The sequence below is a fragment of the Arachis duranensis genome, chromosome 1 (genome assembly GCF_000817695.3).
Source record: "Arachis duranensis cultivar V14167 chromosome 1, aradu.V14167.gnm2.J7QH, whole genome shotgun sequence".
NCBI lineage: Eukaryota > Viridiplantae > Streptophyta > Magnoliopsida > Fabales > Fabaceae > Arachis > Arachis duranensis.
The window spans coordinates 77398390-77403621 of NC_029772.3; the positions used below are offsets into that span (position 1 = coordinate 77398390).

General features: G+C 34.1%; 1 long non-coding RNA gene across 1 annotated transcript; it reads right to left on the reverse strand.

Moving 5' to 3' along the window:
- Window positions 1-2022: 2022 nt before the first annotated feature.
- On the reverse strand, window positions 2023-3969 carry LOC107491963 (uncharacterized). The gene is made up of 3 exons (XR_008008388.1): window positions 3778-3969; window positions 2426-2855; window positions 2023-2130 (listed from the first exon to the last, which is right to left on the reverse strand). It is a non-coding gene; the product is annotated as an uncharacterized LOC107491963 (long non-coding RNA).
- Window positions 3970-5232: the final 1263 nt, after the last annotated feature.

Below are 5232 nucleotides of genomic sequence, written 5' to 3' on the forward strand. Positions count from 1 at the left end.
GTGAATTATAATAGAGCTCATCCCCTAATGAAGTGGGGTAAATGGATCATCGCTCTAAGAACACTTGCAGAAAATGTAAATTGCATTAAAAGTAAACTCAGCTCAAAGCAAACGAAAATGTAAAGTTGCAGAAAGTAAATTGGCAGAGAGTAAATTGTGCAAGAAATTAAAATTGCATAAAGTAAACTGAATTCAATACAACTGAAATGTAAAAGTGCAGAAAAGGAAAAGAAATTCTAAGCTAAGCTCTCTAGAGTCTCTAATCCTCCAAGAGAGCTCTACAGTCTCTAATCCTCCAACCTCTATTCCTACTCCTACTCCTACTGTCGTGCATGAGTCCCAGCCTTTTTAATGAATTAAAACTTATGTCTTTATATAGGGTTTCCTAAATTACAAATTGAAATGAAATTAAAAGCAAATTAAATGAAAATTAAATCTGGATGATTCTTGTGGCCTTGATTGAGTGATATGAATGGGCTTGCTTGCTTGCAGTTAAATTGGGCTTTGAATGAAGTTTAATTAAATCAGAATTTGCTTCCAGGAGAGCGTAGCATTTTTAAAGACAATGTAGCGCTCGGACACCCACGCGTACGCATACCTCACACGTGCGAGTCCCTTGCATTTTGGTCCATCGACGCGTATGCGTCACCCACGCGTACGCGTCCTTTGCAGCGCTCACTTTGAGAGCACAGCGTTCGCGAAACGACGCTCCTTCCACGCATACGCGTCATCTACGCGTACGCGTGGATTGCATAATGTTAAATCCACGCTTCGCTTCATCCACGCAAATGCGTGCTTCTTCAGGAATGTTCCACCGACGCGTATGCGTCGCCAGATGAATTTTTCCACTCTATTTATCATAGGCGTTCTTTGTTAACGAGCGTAGTGCTCTTGCCTGAGAGCGCTCTTCCTTGGTATAAATCATGGGCCATGCTTTTAAAAGCGTGGCCTAATGTTCCAAAGCGTGCTCAAACTTCCAACTGTGTGCCCCAAAATTCCTTTTTTCTCCTTTTGAGCTTAATTGAGCTTAATTTGTGCTTTTTTGCTTCTTTTTCTCATTATTTCCTACAAATTTTATAAAATCGAAAGATCAAAGCAATATACTATTTAAGCATTAAAATACTCAATAATTAAGCATTAATCATCAATTTCTTGTATGAAAAAGTATAGAAAAACCTAACATGATGCGCAGTCATCAATGACATTTGCTATATTAGCGGGGTTAGCGAGGCAACCTATAGACATCATGTTCAAGATCCCAATCGGTAACCAATTCATTCCATGTGGAAATTTGGATGGGTCCGCAAAGAAGACACCATCCAAGAGGAAAGCACCTGAGCCATCATCATCAAGGCCACCAAGTTCATCAACACCCACTACAAAAATAATCACTTTTAGCGGTCATTTATTTTGCTTTTAGCGGCAATAAAAATAGCCACTAATACATTTATCGGCAATTAGTCATTAACCGTCTTATGCTTTGCCGCTAAAAGGTTTTAGCAGTAATTATAACATTTGCCGATAAAGACCGTTTTAATGGCCGCAAAAAGTATATAACTTTTAGTGGCCATTTTTTTGGCAATTTATATGGCCACCAAAAGTAATGATAAGATTGCAATGTTATTCACTTTTAATGGCCGTTACTATTGCCGCCAAAACCCATTTTACCGGTATTTTATATAGCCACTAAAAATAATTTTAAAATTATAATATTATTCACTTTTAGTTGCCATTATTATTGCCACTAAAATCATAGGACTTTTGTTAGTTATATTATACTCGTTTTCTTAGAAGCACCAAACTATTTTTTTCTAGATTTAAGTATATATTTTTGCCAACAATAGTTATTATTATGCATAATAAAAATATACTGAAATTAATTACTATATAATGAGATATTTTATTAAACTCAAAATATTGATACAGAAATTTCTCTTAGAAAGTAATAAACCATGTTATAAATATAAACAACAAAAAATATTACGAATTACAAATCTCCACAAGATCCAGATGCTATTCTTTCTTCTATCTTTAACAATCTATTGTCTCTCTCCCAATTTTCACATTTTGCTTTTGCAACCAAGGGTTCCTCCACAGCTGAAAGGGAATTAATTAGCGTGACCATGATCCCTATGCCAAATGTGATTAGATGTCATACAAAAAATAGAAATACAATAAATATACACTGAATCCCCAGGGCATTCAGAGAATTTTGAAAAGCATAAAAATCGAAATAGAAATGTACATGGAATACTTTATAAGTTTATATAGTCAATTAAAGAAACATTAGGCATAAACAATAGCATAAATACCTTTATAACATTTAAATGAAAAAAAAAAGCCACAAACTTCACCAGTACAACAATGATAAAATTTTCAAGGGAGTGAAAACATGAGATGGCATATTTTGCAAGTGCCATCTTACCTCTACTAGCCATCCATCCACCACAAATACATCGAGGGAGTAGTCATCAGTGGTGGAGAAAACATAAGCTTCATGGATGTTAAGCCCAATATTGGACAGCAAAGCTGACAGCTAAAGAAAACAGTACCCATAAAAAAATCATGCAATATATCAAGTAAATTTTTAGTCATAAACAGAAATTGAATTTCCCGCTTAAAAGATCAACCGAATTAAACAACAATTACACAAAGGGAATCCCAATTTCCACCTCCAATCTCTTATGTAAAATTCACGCCAGCTTAGTCAACACCTGATCTCCAGAATTTATAATGTCTAGAATCAAAGATTATCAAATCCAGCCTAATCAACACCTGATTCTCTTGCCAATTTTTCTAAAAGGAGCACCATCCTTGCAAACAGCTATTCCCTTTTCCAAGAACTCTCGAGTTACCTACAAACATTATGTAAAATGATTTACTCAATAACTAATCTAAATTATTTCTTAACTAGCATTGCTAATAAGGTATTAAATTTGTCCATGTTACAAGGAATGGAAATATATAAAAGATTAACAATATAACGGTGTATAGATCATAATGACACCCAAAAAAAATTACCCATCGATCAAGAACTATTTACCACAACAAGATTTTTCATTTCATTAGTGACTTTCCACAGAAAAATATCTTTGACGTGTCCCCATGTACAATTAGCAAAGCATACAATTACTTGATAATTAACAATAATAAAGAGGAATCAGAGGGAAAGCAGAAGATCAACTATGCAAGCAGAAGGACTAATGAAAAAAATTTGTACATATATATATATATATCCTATTACATTCTATTAGGAGTTTAACTACACTATTATGCTGCTTATTCCCCGTCAATATTGATGCAGTATATTTTGAACACTATCCTATACTACCTTGGCCTTTTCTATTCCTTACTTGGACCCCTTCATTTCCCTCTTTATTTGTTCTTTTATGTACTCTACTAATATGTGGTGCAACATGTGAGGTCCTACCAGATTATATATACACTTTACTTTGGGATTACTAATTACTTAATCCCAACCCTAAGCACTTTCTTGAACATACATATAATTATAATTCCTAAAACAGTGAGAATGACAATTAAGAATGTAGTTCAAGTTGATTTCCATTTTTTGGATATAAGGGAATTCACCGAAAGGGAATTAAGAAAGTGATCTGTTCACTAAATAAATTTTCAGGTATACTATCACATCAATATTAATAATGTCACCATTGTACAGAAAAGAGATAAATGTCATTGGCTTATGAGTGATATGCATACCAAGGATAAAGTGAAAAAAGAAATTAATAATTATGTATAGAGAGAGGCTTATGAAACCTGTAACTGCCTAGAATCGGGTATTCCATGATGTGCACATAATTTTTGGAAATCCACCATAACCAAGGGGTGAGGGATAAGCACCAGCATCAATTATCATCTGATGCACTGCTTTATTAATTTCTTTAGTTGTAACAGACGGCTGACAATATAAACAAAAATAACATCAGATATAGAAAGGAAAGGTTTGTACACTACTTTACATAAAGGCATAAGACAGAACGGAAAAAACATATCAAACAAAAATAACATAACTTGCCACTTGAATAATTAAATTAAAATCCAAACGAGGTCAACTAAGTTAAGGTACTCTTCACAGATCCAAGGACTAAGTCAATGGTCAACTTGTTTGCATCAAATGAAGCAGCATTTAACAATGCCTTTATTAGTGCCATTACTAAGTTGGGTAGGGTTGGTGTCTTAACTAGTAATTAAGGTGAAATTAGGATTGATTGCACCAGGCCCAACTAAACAAATCAAATCTAGTAGTACTTTCCTTTTTGATGTTGTATGTACCTATAAATCCCTCAAAACTCTTGTTATGTCAGAAAATAATCCTAGTCTGTTTTCTGCACACAATTCTAGCCTGACTCCCTGCATTTTAATAATCATGGTTCGTTACTTAAGTACCTAATTAATTATTAGTAATTGGTGGAGTTTAATTACCTCACAAAGCCGGCATTCTATGGCTGCTTTTAAACAGTTAATTACTCTTTCCTTCTTGCTTGCTGTGTTCAAAGCATATCCGTCTATATGCCTGATGAAATACTCCTATATAAAAACAAATTCCAAAATAATTAAATTAGTTAATTCATCATTAAGATCACTGAGAAGAATATCTTGTTTAAAAATTTTTTTGCATATATAAATACCTGAAATGCATAAGCTTCATCGGAGATATGAAAAAAGCTCTAACAATCTAAGCAATACACTTCCAGCATGTTGAACAAGCTCGTAGAGATAAAAAATGGAAACGCCATGCCTGCTCTCCTCTTTGAAGAACAACTCCAACCTCCTAAGCTCACTGAACGCTCTCTTATCTAATTCAAGCACAAGCACAACATAAATAAATAAAAAAAGCATGATTTAAAGGACTAATTGAGTATGAATAGTTTGTAAGGGCAACAGAGAAATTGTACACAGTTCATAGTATTTTACAGAAAGGTGTTGAATATAGAGAAAGTGAGAAACACCACTTGTGCTTTCTTACCTTGCCAATTAAAACAGATTTGGCTTTCTTGAAGCTGGAACCAAGCTTTTCATATTCAGGGGCAAGCTTTTTATAGTGCCCACACCTATGGTAATAAAAAGGTGGTATGACAAACACAGATCAAGAATTAGGACAAAAAATGTGCATCTTATCTTTGCTGGATCGCCATGATGAATCACCCAAAAGAGTGAAAACCTGGCAACTATATATATAACAAACTCAGAACCTTCAATTGGCACAAAAAA